The sequence below is a fragment of the Odocoileus virginianus genome, unplaced genomic scaffold (assembly GCF_023699985.2).
Source record: "Odocoileus virginianus isolate 20LAN1187 ecotype Illinois unplaced genomic scaffold, Ovbor_1.2 Unplaced_Contig_48, whole genome shotgun sequence".
NCBI lineage: Eukaryota > Metazoa > Chordata > Mammalia > Artiodactyla > Cervidae > Odocoileus > Odocoileus virginianus.
The window spans coordinates 1-18,328 of record NW_027224365.1 but is presented as its reverse complement, the minus strand read 5'-3'; the positions used below and the strand labels follow the sequence as shown (position 1 = coordinate 18,328).

The 18,328-nt window shown below is 38.6% G+C and overlaps 1 pseudogene; it reads right to left on the bottom strand.

The window, feature by feature from the left end:
• Positions 1–2,002: 2,002 nt before the first annotated feature.
• Positions 2,003–2,995, bottom strand: LOC110144590 (olfactory receptor 5M11-like; annotated as a pseudogene).
• Positions 2,996–18,328: the final 15,333 nt, after the last annotated feature.

Genomic DNA, 18,328 nt, shown 5'->3' with positions numbered 1-18,328 from the left:
CCATAATAGAGTGATTAAATTATAAGACACAGGAAGAAAAATCACTTGGACAAGATATTATAATGAGTTGTCATAAAGTCAGTGCAAAATGTGAGGCCCAGGTCTTGGAAAGTAATATTTTATAGAAACCTGGTGAGCATATAATTTAGCAATTCTATTTATTTGACCACAAATGAAAATATACAGGATAAATGTGAAAATAGCATGACTGCATTTTCTTCTCATTTACCAAGTATTCAATTATTATCTTATTCAAGAGATACAAAGATAAAAATGGTATAAACCATGTGCTTAAGTAGTTCTTAGTCTAACTGGAAAATTTGGAGACAAATGAATCTTTCTGTAGAACATATATCATCCGAAGGATATATTGAAATCAAAGCTCTTACTATGATTTATATTATACATGCATATATATATATATATAAAGACATATACAATGGAATATTATTCAGTCAAAATAACAAAACAAAAGACGGTAACTGCCATTTGCTACAACATAAGTGAGCGTTGAGGATATTACATTAAGGGTGACAAGTCAGACAAACAGAAAGAAAAGTATTAAATACTATGATCTTTTTGTGGAATCTACAACATTGGACTCACAGAAGTATAGAATGGAACTATGATTATCAGGACCTGGAGGTTACGGAAATGGGAAGAAGTTGGCCAAAGGAACAAACTTCCAGTTATAAGACAAATTCTGGGAATCTAATATACAGCATAGTGACAACACTTAACTATATGATGTATATGCACAAGTGCTAAGAGAGTAGATGTTAAAGGTTTTCACTGCCAAATAATAACAACAAAAATTTGTACTTGTATGAGATGATAGATGTGACAACTAATATTATTATGATAATCATTTTGTAATACATGCATATATCAAAGCATCACATCTTAAGCTTATACAATATTTTATGTCAAATTCATATCAATAAAACAGATAAACATAGTCCAAATAAATTTTCAAAGTTAAAATCATAAGATATATCATCTCTGACAACAGAAATAAATTTTTAAAAATGTGATAAAGAAATATCTCTTTAAATCCCAAATATATGTTAATTAAGCACTGTTTTCTAAATAGCACACTAGTTAACAAAGGCACAGAAAAATAAGAAAATATTGCAAAATCAGGGATAAAATATTTCAAAGTGAATGACTTTCAGCTCAAGAAATACATATTTGAAATCTACAAAGATTTTATATAAGAAAAGAACATTCAAGTCAATATTTCAAATTATCATTAAAAAAATCTAGAAAAAGAAAATAAGATGTAACCCTAAGTAATCTAAATTTTTCAGAGTCAATGGTACAAAAAGCATTTTTTCTTTCCGTAGACCTGAGTAAGTGGATTCACACTTGCAGATCTGGGGTAGAAAGTAGGTCCCTATAAACCAGAGGCCTCAAACCAGATCCACAAACAGCTGTCTGGGGACAGAAGGATGATTATATTCCTTCTTCTTATTTCAGACTGACCATCAAACAAGTGCGTTCATAAGAACCAGAAAAACATTATCATGACCCATAGCTCACAGTTTTACTTAGTAAATTAGGGGAAGGGTACAGAAGGTGGGTTTTCTTAAAGATTCTTAGTCCCTCAAAATAGATGGTAACAAAAAGATAATAAATTCAAAGAACTGAGCTCAGAGCATGTGTATCCTGTTTACTATTTTAAGCAGTAAGAGCATACCAGTGCTCCAGGGAATACCTAGTAGGAATTTTCACTTAGACAGAGGCTCCTCAAAATGTAATGACTTAAAAGAACCCATAATTTGGTTCTAAAAGCAGTTTTGAAATAGTGGATCTGATGTGTAGAATTCTAGGCTTCATTTCTAACAATATCCTAGGAAATATTACTACTGCCAACCCAGGAAAACATATTAAAGGGCACCAGTCTAGACTAAGGGCAGCTTATTTATTCTCAGTCCCAAGAACACAGACACAAAGAATATGAAAACTGATCTTATAAATGTAAAGATATTTGAGCCAAAGATTAAGAGTTATAGTTTATTGGAAATTGAGGCATTGCCACCTTAGTGACAATATTTCTTTGGAGGACTCTCTTCAATGCTTGTTTTACATTGTTGTTCTGCAGGCTGTAGATCAATGGACTAAGTACTGGACTTACAAAGGTGTAGAAAACAGCTATTATTTTGGGTCCCTCAACATTCTTACCTGTTGGTGATCTTAAATATGTGCAGAAGATTGCCCCATAATATACGGTTTCAACCATAATATGGGAACCACAGCTGGAGAATGCCTTTTGCCTTCCTTCTGCAGATGTGATCCTGAGGATGGCAGCAAGAATGAAGGCATAAGACACAGGATGATGATGAAGGAGTTGCAGTGGTTGAAGCTTGCTGAAATGAGCAAAACAAGCTCTTTGTCATGAGTTTGAGAGCAAGCAAGCACAATGAGTGGCGGGTCAGCATTCATTAGAAATGGTTGATGATGTTGGATCTACAGAAGGTCAAGTGGAAGGTCACAATGGCCTGGAAGAGTCCATCTGAGAAGCCATAGACATAAGGGAATGTGGCCAAGCTTATGCAGACACACCTGGATATCTTCACACTGTGAAGGGGTTCATATGGGTGCAGAGGGTTCATATGGCCACAGAGTGGTCATAGGCCATTGCTGCCAGCATGCAAAACCTCTCCTCAGTGAGGAGAAGTGCTATGAAAAGGTAACATTGTGCAAAGCAGCCTGCAAAGCTGATGATCTTCTTACGTTATACCAGATTAGTCAGCGTCTGTGAGGCTGCAGTAGTATAGCACAAGTCTACCAGGAAAAAATGAGTGAGGAAGGAGTGCATGGGTGTGTGAAGCCCAAAGTCCAGTCTGACTAACATCATCGTGCCCAGGTTGCCTAGGACGGTGACGAGGTAAATAACCAGAAATAGCACAAAGAGGAGAGCCTGGAGCTCTGGGCGATCCATGAGCCCCAGGAGAATGAATTCTCTTAGTGCAGTGTCATTGGTGAGGGGCATTTTCTGAATTGAAACAAATGCAGTCAAAGGAAATATGAAGGTACACATTTTATTGCAATTAAAATGATTTTTATAACCTCCAGATGTTATTCAAAATGAATACTGTCATACACTGCTGCTTTACTTCTATTAAGCCATTGTTTCAGTTTCTTTAATACTGAATCGTTATTTTATTTCCATCTCTTACCTATTCTTGTATCTATGGCTGGGTCTTTAGAGAACTATGCTTCTAACTATAGCTATGCTCAGAGTCACAAATGAGCTGTGTATTTCCTATCTCCTGCACTAGTTTTTCTTCTGCGACTCTACTTATCTTACGAAGCCAAGTTTAAGTCTAGTCTCTTGTGAAGCATTTCTCACTCTTCTCTCAATTATACCTAAGATTGAATTAACCCCCTTCTGTTTTATGCTTCCCAGGCACCCTATATACTCTAATTTATTCCTTAGCACACTACATCACCAGAGGAGATCCACTTTCTACTCATATATTAGTTCTCCAGGGGTAGAGTAAATTCTACTTCATTACTATACTGTGATTTCTAACCACATATTTATATACTAAATATGTAACTATGTAAAATTTACATTTTAAAAAGAAAAGAAAAAATAATGTGAGCATGAAATACCAAAATTCTTGCAATCTGTCACTTCTGAAACCTCACAAAACTTTTCGCAATGTAATACCTCCATAGGATAATTAAGAGCTTTGAACTTGTATCAGAGCAATTGCTTGAGAAGCTTATTAATAAAGGTAATTACAGAAAGTCTGTATCAGAAAGTCTCACGTGGGATACTGGAACCTCACCTCTAACAACTACTGTGGTGATTCTAACATAGATGATCCCAGAATCACAGTGTAAAGAGGCACAGTCACAGTGCTTCCGTAAACATGATGGTGGTGGTTTAGTTGCTAAGTTGTGTACGACTCTCGCAACCCCATGGACTGTAGCCTATGTGGCTTCTCTGTCCTTGAGATTTCCCAGGCAAGAATACTGGAGTGGGTTGCCATTCCCTTCTCCAGGGGATCTTCCCAAACCAGGGATTGAACCTGGGTCTTCTGCATTGCAGATTCTTGTCCATAGACATATGACGGATAAATGGACAAAGAATTGTCAGATCAAATGAATTCTCACACTGTTTTGAGGATGGTCTACCGCAATGATAGAATGGTTCATAAAGAAAACTAATAAGTTTCACATAGTTCATATTTAAGTTGCTAAACACAACTCCACCTGTATAGACATATTATCAATGCAATATCTATAGATTTATTAGTTTGTCTTCACTTCTAAACTGGTGCTGAGCCTCCTATTCCTGTTTTTATACCTTTCTCTTTCTCTCATATATTATAGTTTTAAAACTTGCTCAAATCTTTGTCTCATTTCAAAGTGAGTCAGAAAAGTACTTTAGTTGTGATTTAGAAATACAGTAAATATGCCTTTTCGACCTATAGCTCCCTACCTTAGTATTTGAAGTACTTAATAGACATTTGTTGATTGTGCTAATAGTAGTTCTTGATAAAAGATAATGATTCTTATCCATGAGGTACTTCATTCCCTGCTTGTAAATGGGAATAATATTGGTTCTGTTTTCTTCTCAAGTCATTGTGGACATCAAACTCCTCCAAAATACATTTATTAATACACAACATATCATATGTTTAGGCACCACTAATGCCAAAACGAACCAAGTTCAAAACCCCTGCCATTCTGGCATCCACCTTCTAGTGAACACAGAAACATAATAATGAAAATAAGGCAATCATGTTTCAGATGACACTGATATAGAGGGAAAGACAGAAAATGGAGTCAGAGGAAAGGGTGTTAAAAATTTAAACAGGAACATTAGCAATAGCACTGAAACATATACATTACTACATGAAAATAGATGACGAGTGCCAGTTCTATGCATGAAGAAGGGCACCCAAACCTGGTGCTCTGGGACTACCCAGAGGGATAGGTTGGGGAGGGAGGGGGAGGGAGTTCAGGATTGGGGGGCACATGTATGGCTGATTCATGTTGATGTATTGTCAAAACTGTCACAATATTGTAAAGTGATTATCCTCCAATTAAAATAAATAATTTTTAAAGCAAAAATAATTGCTTTCAAGAAAAAAACAATGAATTCATATAAAGGTGATGTAGTAAACCATACAAATGTGATATGTTTAGCAACAAACTGATAAAGAGAAAAAGCTATAAAGCTATTTGAAGAAGGATATTTTACGGAAGTTTAAGGACCAGAAGCAAAGCAAGTTTTGAAACTTGCAGGCATATGTGCATGTATAGAATTCACATAGAGGATATCAGAAAATTATAGCTGAGATGTCCCCTGAAGCACAAATATTTCACGTTATTGAGAGACTGATTCAGCTGTACCTGTGAAACTCTTAACAAGTTACTGGTGCTAGTGGTAAAGCACCCATCTGCCAATGCAGGATATGTAAGAGAGGCAGGCTCAATCCCTGGGTTGAAAAGATCCCCTAGAGGAGGGCATGGCAATCCACTGCAGTATGTTAGCCTGGAGAATCCCATGAACAGAGGAACCTAGTGGGCTACAGTCCATAGTGTTGCATAGAGTCAGACACGACTGAAGCAACGTAGCACAAACCAAGATATCACAACGTTCACTGGAGAAAAGGAGTTGCATTGGTGGTTACTTGCAGCTTCCCTGCAAGAAATGTCTAGCCGATAAATCAGTTGAAAGCAGGATATCTATTTGTATGCCAGGAGCAAGGCGGATTAAGAGATCTGTCCCATTGCTCAGCACCCAGGAAACCCGAGATAATAGGTAGTAGTTACTAGAAGAGAAAATAATAGAAAAAGATCAGGATGTAGAAATTTTATGTTTACAAAGACACAGTAAGAAACTAGACTTGAGAAGTTCATTTGCAGAATGACTCGTTGATGACATGTTACATATAATGATTGTCTGTGGGATCTGAAATGGTGTTGACTGACAATCTCAGAAGTACTTCGAGAAAAAAAAAAAAAAAACAATCTCAGTGGATCAAGACACATCCCAACTGAAAAGGAGCAGAAGAACTAAGTGGTGAGATACAAAAATGTCTACAGAAAATAAAGAAATCATATCACAGCTGACTTGGCAGCCGAAGTCAGACCAGAGTGACAGATGAACATCTTCTGAAAGAGGTATTTGTGGTTTTACTAGTTTACAACCAAGGAGAACTTCTTGTCTGATACAGGAAAAACCAGAAATGGAGTAGCTTAAGGGCAGTAGAAAGCTACAAATTTTTAAACCTGGAACTAGGGCATGGTACAATATAGACTGAATCTAGTGCTAAAGAAAATGTACAGCATCAATTTTCAAAAAATTATTAAGACAGAGAAGAAGATTGCACCTGATTTGAAGGGGTTCAGAATATAGAGCCCTGTCAGCTGCACAAGCTGCATGTCCGTGAAGCCAGCCATTCCTGCAGCAGAGACCAGCAGAGCTGGCAATGCAGATACATGGAGGAGAGCATCCTCACATCTGCAAAAGTAGATGGAAAAGAAAAGAAGACAGAGAAAGAAGCTGAAAGCTTGGGTTCAACTCTTGGGTGATTATCCTGGAGCGTCACCCAGCTCAGTGGGCTAGTGTTCTAGATGAATTTTGCGGGCCAGTCGATTGCAAGTGCAAGTGAAGAGATTTTATTTCAGGAGGGGGAAAAAAATGAGGTAAAAGTAAGAGAAACACTTAGCAGAATTCTTGGTAAGATGGCCCTTAAGCTTCTTCCTCCTCTTCTGTTTTTTTTTCGTAGAAAACTATGAACACCTGTTGGAACTATAGATTCTCAACCAAGATCAATGTGCAATCATAAAAATCTTAAAAAAGCAACAAAAAATCTACAGAGCAACATATAAAGGGGTAAGATTTCCCCAGCCTACAAAGAATAAGAGCTCTTGTATTAGGCTCTGCCGTGTTCCACACCTGAAAATGTACTCGTATTTGTGAGTGGTCTGCTGATTGTTTGCCTTCCTGGTTCTTTTGCATCTGTGCCAGGGCTATAAAATATTTCCAGGGAGCTCAATAGAAATTTCAATAGATTTGTCATCTAGGATATCAATTGAGGTTCAAATTCTGCTGCTGAAACCATAAAAGTTTGAATGTGCATATTTTGAGCAAACATGGTAAAAATTTGTGGGCCTCAGTCTGAGTTTTTACTATAGTCTCTTCTTGACTAAAAAATAAAAAGAAAATAGATATACAAATACTTACTTATTGTTTGGATATGCATCTATTTTCTGAACCTCTGATGAAGGAAGTTCACTGATGCTTCACTAAGCTGAGAAGCACAGCTGAATTTCTAGCAGAATATGGGAGTTAGGAACCAGCTCTTAAAGCAAATCTCTAGAGGACTTAGGAGCAAAAGAAATGAGTGTGTCTTTGGGATGCAGCCCTCTGAGAATTCACCCGAATGTACTAGGTATTAGAAAGCTAATCATATGCCTCAGTAATAATTTTAATATTTTCTAATTTACTATTTGCCCTAAGAGTATGGTGGATGACACACACACACACACAAATTCATGTTTGTGTTTTGAAGGTCTGATTTTTTTTTCTTTTATACTTGAAACAGCATCTTCTCCTAAAATCCAGAGTTCTTAACAATGTTCTTCCTGATGGACATGGAAGTCTTGGGCAGAATTAGGCATAAGCAGGACTGTGAAACAGACAACATGATTGGAAACCAGTTTTGAGTACTTCTTATGTGTGGAGCACTTCCCTGTAGGCAATTTAATCGATGCTTCAAAATAACTCGAAGAGGCAGACACTCCCTCCTGTCCCTTCAGCTGAAGAACCAGACCCTCCACTAAAGGGACAGTAAACTTTGTGCCACATAGCTAGGATGGCAGAGTGTGACTTAAATTCCTGCCTTCACATTCCCAATTGATTACTTTTTCAATTGTAGTTAGTTTCCATTTAAAGTTAACGTGATGCTTTTGAACTGTGGTACTGGAGAAGACTCTTGAGAGTCCGTTGGACTGCATGGAGATCCAACAAATCCATCCTAAAGGAAATCAGTCCTGAATATTCATTGAAAGGACTGATGCTGAAGCTCCAATATTTTGACCACTTGATACAAAGAATTGGAAAATGCCCTTATGCTGAGAAAGATTGAAGGCAGGAGAAGGGGATGCCAGAGGGTGAGATGGTTGAATGGCATTACTGACTCAGTAGAGAGGGGTTTTAGCAAGCGCTGGGAGTTGGTGCTGGACAGGGATGCCTGCATGCTGCAGTCTATGGGGTCACAAAGTGTCAGACACAACTGAGCGACTGAACTGAACTGAACTCACAGCTTGTCATCTCTCCTTCACCACTTTTCCAACTTTCCCTTAGTTTCTTCCAGTCAGTGCTTGTATTGTTCTCATCTTATTCAAGTTGTTCCTGACAATAGAAAAAGCTTACATGCACGTCTTCTCGAACAATGCTTTTTTGCCTCCACAGAACTTCGTGTGACCTCTGTCCTCCACACCATCTTACTGCTCAGGCCCGTCCTTGGCTGGTACACTCTATTTCCTCACCTACTAATATTTCTATTGTCACCACTAGACTGCAAACCCTTATGAGCATAGACTATGAACTCAGCAGCTAGCACAGTCCCTGGAAATAACAGATGAACAAACATGTGTTGAATAATTTGAGAGTGCAATATGTATCTAATTCAGTGATTATACAGCAAATCCTGGTTATCCCCTCTCAATAACCTTGCATTTCATTAAACATTTATCTTTACCCCTTAAAACCAAAACTCTAACGAGGTGATATGCCATTGATCTCGGGTGGCCTTGGCCTGCAGTGGCTTGAAGTGAGGCTTTGGTTCCCCCATTAGAGACTGAGGCCAGTTTGCAATGGTGAGAGCAACAAATCCTATCCACTTTACAAATGGTCAGTGACAAGGCCCTGGTTCCTTGGTTTTGCAGAAAAGAATTCCCACAGAGATTCAAAGCAGTGAAACAAAATGTCTATTAGGAGGAAAAAGAGTACATTACACGAGTACAATACACGTGAATAGACACATGTGCAGACTCAGAGGGAGAGTCGCACCCTCATGGTGGTCTGAATCACTTTTATGGGCCATTTCTTCTGGGTTTTCTTTGGTCAGTCATTTTGATCTTGGTTTCCCTTGACTAATCATTTAAATTTGATATGCCAATACTCATGATAAAGTATACCATTTTGGGTATATCTCAGGATCCTTCCACATGTCTGTGTGCCCCTCTCTTAGTCTAGATGGATTCTAGTGAAGAAGCCTATGAGTAGTTGCATCATTTACTTTGAAATAATGCCCCCTCTCTTTTGACCTCCTTGGAGTATTTATGTGCATAGATAGTCAGGGATGTCTCCTTAACTTGGAAATTGTGGAATATGTGGTATTTTATCTCTAATCTTGGCTGGGCCCATCTCCATTATCATCCTTGTTTTATGGAGTTCCTGTTCACAAGGGAGAAATTGTTCAGTCTGGGGCTTCTCTGTAGTATGAGTGACTCCTTTACTTAAAACAACAACAACAACAACAACAACAACAACACACACACACACACACACAGGAAAGAAAACAAAATGGGAGTAATTATTGACAGGTAATGGGCACTGATACTTAATATGTGTCAGCATTAGGCTTAGCACTATAAAACATTAGATCAGTTAATCCTCACAAACTCCATGGACCATTATTTTTAGTGGGAAAGTGAGTCAAGTAGAGGGTAATTAACTTCCTGGTATAGATAACTAATAAATTGTGAGGTTTGTATTCAAAGAGTATACTCAATAGCATATGATATTACTTTATTTAGGAAAGAAACATGACAAGCTTACAAACCACTATGCACTCTGTGAGTATAGTGAGGACATTCATTCAACCATCAATGTATTCATTCAACCATCAATGTATTCATTCATCCTTATAGCTAACAAGTATTCAGGGAAAACCTTCTTTATGTCACCATATGGTCAATGAAGAAAACGTAAGAAAAAGCCAAAGGATAGTTTGTGTCCTTAGAGTGCTTCTGCTTCACTATGGGAGGGATGAGGCATGGAGTTCATATAATCAGGTTTTAAATGATTAAGAATTAGTGAAAATCATGCTGGAAAGTGGAAGGGAAGCAAGTAAAGCTTGCTGCTACTCAAATAACTAAAATCTAATGATACAGTGATAGCTTATTAACTCAATAGATTTTTGCTGAGAATGATCTGTGTTCTAGATTTGGGGATAAATGTTAACTTTAGTGAGCAGAAAGGAAATTGGAGGGATTCCAAATGTGAAAATAGTACCACACCCTGTTGCTGGCTCTGAGATGTAGGGTGCCCTGAGCAAGGACCAGTAAGAGGCATTATGGAGCTAACAGCAGACTTTAGCTGACAGCCATCAAGGAAACAGGACCTCAGTCCCACAAACATAAAGCAGGGAATTCTGCCCACAACCAGAAAAACCAGCTGAACCAATCCAACTTCTGACTAGCAGAATTGTGAAATAATGAATTTGTACTGTTTTAAGTTGCTAAAACGGAGAAGACAATGGCACCCCACTCCAGTACTCTTGCCTGGAAAATCCCATGGATGGAGGAGCCTGGTAGGCTGCAGTCCATGGGGTCGCTAAGAGTCGGACATGACTGAGTGACTTCACTTTCACTTTTCACTTTCATGCATTGGAGAAGGAAATGGCAACCTATTCCAGTGTTCTTGCTTGGAGAATCCCAAGGAAGAGAAAGTCTGGTGGGCTGCCATCTATGGGGTCACACAGAGTCAGACATGACTGAAGTGACTTAGCAGCAGCAGCAGCAAGTTGCTAAAAAAAAAAAAAAATAATGAGCAAAATCAGACGTGGACCTGGCCCTCATGAAGCCAACAATCCTGAGGATGATATAACCATTAATGAATCACACAGACAATGTTAAAATTACAATTGAAAATAGCTCTGTAAATTAAAGTTATATGATATTGCGAGAACATATTCTAAGAGGATATGACTGAGAGATCAGTCAAGAAAGCACTGAAAATGCAAAAGGATAAAATATAACTAAAATCCCCACAAAGACAAGCACTGAAATTAAAAATTGGGAAAATATAAAAGACCGAGAAATATTGAATAATCTGGTAATGCAACATCTGTATAACAAAACTAACAGAAGACAGTTTATAATTAAAAAAAATTAAAGCACAAAACTATTAGAAAGTATTCTAAAGTATCAATATTCACAACAAAATAAGAAAATCAATGATTAGAGAAACTCATGGTATTAAAAAAAAAAAAGGTATCGTGTTTAGTGAAATGTCAGACAGAGAAAGACATATATTGTAGAATATCACTTATATTTGGAAATATAAAAATTAAAACAACTGAGTGAGTATAACAACAAGAACAACAACAACCAAAAAAAATACCAGACTCATAGAAAACAAACTAGTGGTTGCCAGTGGGAAGAAGGAAGGGGGAGGGGTAATATAAGGGTAGGATGGACACACTAGAGACTACTATATATAAATGAGCTACAAAGATATATTGTACAGCTCAAGGAATATAGCTAATATATATCATAATAACTATAAGTGGAGCAAAATCACTATGTTGTACATCTGAAACATATATTATAATTAATAATATAATATAATATAATAAACCCCATAAGTCAACTATGAAAAAAGTGAAAGTGTTAGGCTCTCAGTCATCTTCAAGTCTTTGTGACCCCATAGACTCTGGCCCACCAGTCTCCTCCATCCATGTAATTGTTTAGGCAAGAATACTGGGGTGAGTAGCTGTTCTTTTCTCCAGGGGATCTTCCAGACCTAGCTATTGAACCCAAGTCTCCTGTATTGCAAGCAGAAAATTTACCATCTGAGCCACCAGGGAAGACTTCAACTTAAAAAAGATAGAAATAGTCATCAGTTCAGTTTAGTTCAGTTCAGTTGCTCAGTCGTGTCCAACTCTTTGCGACCCGATGAATCTCTGCACTCCTTGCCTCCCTGTCCATCACCAACTCCCGGAGTTTACGCAAACTCATGTCCATCCAGTCGGTGATGCCATCCAGCCCTCTCATCCTCTGTCATCCTCTTCTCCTCCTGCCCCCAATCCATCCCAGCATCAGGGTCTTTTCCAATGAGTCAACACTTCGCATGAGGTGGCCAAAGTTTTGGAATTTCAGCTTCAGCATCAATCTTTCCAATGAACATCCAGGACTTATCTCCTTTAGGATAGACTGGCTGGATCTCCTTGCAGTTCAAGGGACTCTCAAGAGTCTTCTTCAACACCACAGTTCAAAAGCATCAATTTTTTGGCGCTCAGCTTTCTTCACAGTCCAACTCTCACATCCATACATGAACACTGGGAAAACCATAGCCTTGACTAGGTGGATCTTTGTTGGCAAAGTAATGTCTCTGCTTTCTAATGTTGTCTAAGTTGGTCATAACTTTCCTTCTAAGGAGTAAGAGTCTTTTAATTTCATGGCTGCAATCACCATCTGCAGTGATTTTGGAGTCCCCCAAAATAAAGTCTGACACTGTTTCCACTGTTTCCCCATCTATTTCCCATGAAGTGATGGGACCAGATGCTATAATCTTAGTTTTCTGAATGTTAAGCTTTAAGCCAACTTTTTTCCCCTCCTCTTTCACTTTCATCAAGAGGCTTTTTAGTTCCTCTTCACTTTCTGCCATAAGGGTGGTGCCATCTGCATATCTGAGGTTATTGCTATTCCTCCCGTCAATCTTGATTTCAGCTTGTGCTTCCTCCGTAATAAGCATCAATTAGCTAAAAACAAAACAAAACAAAAAATTCTGGTGAGGAACCATGAATGTTAGACAAACTAAACTTTTAAACTGTATACATCATAAAAGGGATAGAAACTATCCACGATAAAGGAAAAATACCAGTTCATTACTTGATGTGATTAATAATATAGCCTTAGTGTTTAAAGAAAAAAATATAAAAATAAATAGACAAATACACAAACATTTATCTTGGTTTTATAGATGAAACAATAAAACATTAGTAGGGATAAGAAAGAAGCAAGAATAAATCAAATTTGTGAGTGTGCATTTTAAGTCACTTCAGTACTGTCCAAGCCTTTGTGACCATATAGACTGTAGCCCACCAGGCTCCTCTGTCCATAGGGGTTCTCCAGGCAAGAAAACTGGAGTAGGTGGCCATGCCCTCAAATTGATCTATTTGCACACTGCTTTACTCAACTCCTATCACTTTTTTCTTTTCTTTCATTCATTTTTATTAGTTGGAAGTTAATTACTTTTACAATATTGTAGTGGTTTTTGCCATACATTGACATGAATCAGCCATGGATTTCTGAGAACTTACTGGAACCAGAAAATTGAGGCATGCCTCAAGAGGAAATGCCAAAGATGATAGATAGGGCTCCAGAACATGGAGTGAGATACAATATCTGAGTTTTTAAAATATCTGAATAAAAAGTGGCATTATATGTACACATTAATTATTACATATATTTGGGTCAGTGATCTATTAGTTTCTATGTTTGGCTCTGTATTAGATATGATTCATAACAAATAAACAAAGAAAGCCAAAACCCAAAACCAGTTTTAAGATGCAATTGTTGTTTTTGTTCAGTTGCTAAGTCATGTCTGACTTTTTGTGACTCCAGGAACTTCTGTAGTCCAGGCTTCCCTGTCCTTCACTATCTCCCTGAGTTTGCTCACACTCGTGTCCACTGAATCACTGATGTCATCCAACAGTCTCATCCTTTGTCACATCCCCATTTCCTCTTGCCCTCAATCTTTCCCAGCATCAGGTCTTTTCCATAAGGCAGCTCTTCACATCAGGTGGTCAAAGTATTGGAGCTTCAGCTTCAGCATCAGTCCTTTCAATGAATATTCAGGACTGATTTCCTTTAGGATTGACTGGTTTGATCTCCATGCTGTCCAAGGGATGCTCAACAGTCATCTATAGCACCACAATTTTAAGCATCAATTCTTTGCTGCTCAGAATTTATGGCCCAAATCTCACGTCTGCACATGACTACTGGAAAAATCATACCTCTGACCAGATGGACATTTGCTGGCATAATGATGTCTCTGATTTTTAATACACTGTCTAGGTTTGTCACAACTTTCTTTCCAAGGAGCAAGTGTCTTTTAATTTCATGGTTTCAATCACCATCTGAAGTGATTTGCGGAGGCCAAGAAATAAAATGTGTCAGTTTCCACTTTTTTTCCCATCTATTTGACATGAAATGATGATACCAGTATTCTTGCCTGGAGAATCCCATGGAGAGAGGAGCTTGGCAGGCTATAGTCCATGGGTCTGAAGAGTCAGACATGACTTAGTGACTAAAGAGAGAGAGAGAGAGAGAGCAAGAGAGATGCCATAATCTTAGTTTTTTGAATGGTGAGTTTTAAGCCACTGTTTTCACCCTTCTGTTTTACCCTCTTCAATAGTTCTTTAATTCTTCTTTGCTTTCTGCCATTAGAGTGGTGTCATCTGAATATCTGAGATTGTTGATATTTCTCCCAGGTGCCTTGATTCCAATGTGTGCTTCATCCAGTCCAGAATTTCACATAAGGTTCTCTGTATATAAGTTAAATAAGCAGGGTGACAGTATACAGCTTTGACATACTCCTTTCCCAATTTTAAACCTGTTCATTTTTCCATGTATGGTTCTAACTGTTGCTTCTTTTTGCTTCACACAGGTTTCTCGGGAGGCAGGTAAAGTAGTTTGTATTCCCATATCTTTAAGAATTTTAAGAAAAAAAATAGTATATTTTTTTTTTAGTGGTTTTGCCATACATTGACATGAATCAGCCATGGATTTACATGTGATCACTATCCTGATCCCCCCTCCCACCTCCCTTCACCCCCACCCCATCCATCTGGGTCTTCCCAGTGCAACAACCCCGAGCACTTGTCTCATGTATCCAATCTGGGCTGGTGATTTGTTTCACCAGCAAAAATAAACAAATGGGACCTAATTAAACTTAAAAGCTTTTGCACAACAAAGGAAACTATAAGCAAGGTAAATTTTTTAAGATATGGCTGCATACTGATTTTTAAAAAAATAAAAGGAATTACAAAAAATTCAAAGAAAATTTGGAATTTACATCAGGAGCTTATTTTTGAGGATTTCACTGAGACCAGTTCTATGATCTAAAAATACTCCTTACCCCAGAGAAACTACTCCCTCCCACACTGCAAACAGGCCTCCGGTTCTATCTAAAGACTTTCTGACATTCTGGATGGTCGACATCCGCCGCCGGGAGGGTCGCAGCTAGAGGCCAGCTCCTAAGAACAAACACAAGCCGCAGGCACCCGACTGGGGTGCACTGGGGCTGCGGAGGGAAAAGGCATGCGGCACCAGGGGACAGTGCACCCAAGCCTCTGGCTGCCTGAGCCGCTCAGGCCGGGGAAGGCACAAAACACAGGCCCAACCGAATCTGCGCTTTTGTGGAGTACCCGAAAACTGGAACCGCACTTAATGCAGGGCCCACTCCATATAGAGCAGCCAGGAGCCTGAGCAGTGTAGACGGGGAAAGCACAGACACCCGTGAGCAGGGCAAACCCAGTGTGGCCGGAACACGGTGAGTGCTATCCACACACAGCGATATCTGTCTGCAGCACCCCGCCCTCCCCGTAGCAGGACTGAACTGAACTAGCGAACCTAAATAAGAGATCACCTCCACCCGCCTGTGTCAGGGCAGAAATTAGACACCGAAGAGATGGCAAACAGAAGCCAAATAAACAAAGGGAACTGCTTCAGAAAGGACTGGTGCAACAGATTAAAATCCCTGAAGGTAACACCGACTACACCGGAAGGGGCCTATAGATATCTAGAAGTGTAAGCTGGAAAGAGGAGCTATCTAAAACTGAACTGAACCTACACTGACTGCAACAGCTCCAGAGAAATTCCTAGATATACATGTATATATGTTTTTTAATTTAAAAAAATTTTTTTCTTTCTTTTTTTTAAATTTTTTCTCTTTTATTTTCTTTTAAAATTCCCTATTTCTCGCCCATTACTCCTCAACTTTCATTTTCATATATTTTTACGATTTTTTTAAAGTAGGGAAAAATAATTTTTTTTCTTTTTCTTGTTTTTCAATCCTATTTCCTTTTAAAGTCCTCTAATACTCCTCTATTATTCCTTAATTTTCATTTTCATTTCACTATAACCTTGCAAAAAAAAAAAAAAAAGAGAGAGAGAGAGAGAGAAGCCCTATTTTTAAACTGAACTTCATATATATTTCTAAATTTTTTGTGTGTGTTTTTGTTTTTGTTTTTAAATATTGTATTTCAAAGAATCTAACCTCTACACTAGATTTTTAATCTTTGTTTTTCAGTATGTGATATAAATTTTGGACATTTAAGAATCCAATATTCAGTTCCCATTTCTATTCAGGAGTGTGTTGATTACTCTCTCCCACTTTTGACTCTGTTTTCTACCTCAGAACACCTCTATTTCCTCCTTTCCCCTTCTCTTCCCAATCCAATTCTGTGAATCTTTGTGGGTGTCTGGGCTACAGAGAACACTTTGGGAACAGATAACTGCGTAGATCTGTCTCTCTCCTCTTGAGTCCCCCTTTTTCTCCTCCTGCTCACCTCTATCTCCTTCCTCCCTCTCCTATTCTTCATGTAACTCTGTGAGCCTCTCTGGTTGTCCCTCACAATAGAGAATCTTTTCACCATTAACCTAGAAGTTTTATTATCAGTGCTGTATAGTTGGAGAAGTCTTGAGACTATTGGAAGAATAAAACAAATCCAGAGGCAGGAGAATTAAGCCCAAAACTTGAGAAAACCAGAAAACTCCTGACTACACGAACCATTAAGAAATAAGAGATGATCCAAAAGCCTCCATACCTACACCAAAACCAACCACTACCCAAGAGCCAATAAGCTCCAGAACAAGACATACCACGCAAATTCTTTAGCAATGCAGGAACATAAGCCTAAGTGTTGCCAAAGTCACACCTAACACATAGACCCATCGAAAAACTCATTACTGGACACTAGATTGCACTGCAGAGAGAAGAAATCCAATTCCATGAACCAGAACACTGACACAAGCTTCCCTAACCAGGAAACCTTGACAAACAAATCGTCCAACCCCAACCACTGGGTGAAACCTCCACAATAAAAAGGAACCACAGACCCCCAGAATACAGAAAGCCCACTCCAGACACAGCACTCTAAACAAGATGAAAAGGCAGAGAAATACCAACAGGTAAAGGAACATGAAAAATGTCAACCAAGTCAAACAAAAGAGGAGGAAATAGGGAATCTACCTGAAAAAGAATTTAGAATAATGATAATAAAAATGATCCAAAATCTTGAAAACAAAATGGAGTTACAAATAAATAGCCTGGAGACAAAGATTGAGAAGATGCAAGAAATGTTTAACGAGGACCTAGAAGAAATAAAAAAGAGTCAAAACTGTGGTGTTGGAGAAGACTCTTGAGAGTCCCTTGGACTGCAAGGAGATCCAACCAGTCCATCCTAAAGGAGATCAGTCCTGGGTGTTCACTGGGAGGACTGATGCTAAAACTGAAACCCAAGTACTTTGGCCACCTCATGGGAAGAGCTGACTCATTGGAAAAGACCCTGATGCTGGGAGGGATTGGGGGCAGGAGGAGAAGGGGATGACAGAGGATGAGATGGCTGGATGGCATCACCAACTCGATGGGCATGAGTTTGAGTAAACTCCAGGAGTTGGTGATGGACAGGGAGGCCTGGTGTGCTGCGATTCATGGGGTTGCAGAGAATCAGACACGACTGAGTAACTGAACTGAACTGTAACATCTTTCAGTAATATTTTGTAGTTTTCAGTGTAGAAGACTTTGCTTCTCACTTAAGTTTACTTTTAGACTTCACTGGTGCCTTAACTACTAAAGATTCTGCCTGCAATGAGGGAAACTTGGGTTTGATCCCTGGGTTGGGAGGACCCCCTGGAGAAGGGAAAGGCTACCCACTCCTGTATTCTGGCCTGGAGAATTCCATGGACTATGTAGTCCAAGGGGTCACAAAGAGTTGGACATGAATGAACAACTTTCACTTACATTTACTTTTAATTATCTTATTTTCTTTGATGCTGTTATAGGTGGAATTATATTCTTAATTTCCTCTTTGTTGTGTTCATTGACACCATAGAAACTTAACAGCCTTTTGAGATGAAATATTTTCAACAAATTAGGTACAAAAGGGATGTACCACACCATGATAGAGCTGTGTATGACACATCCACAGGGAGCATTAGATTCAATAGAAGAGGTGAACACTTTCCCCTTGAACAGCAGGAATAAGAGAAGTGTGCATACTTTCACTACGTTTTAGAAACAGATAACTTCAAAACTTTTCTTCGAATTTTTAGACTTTTCTAC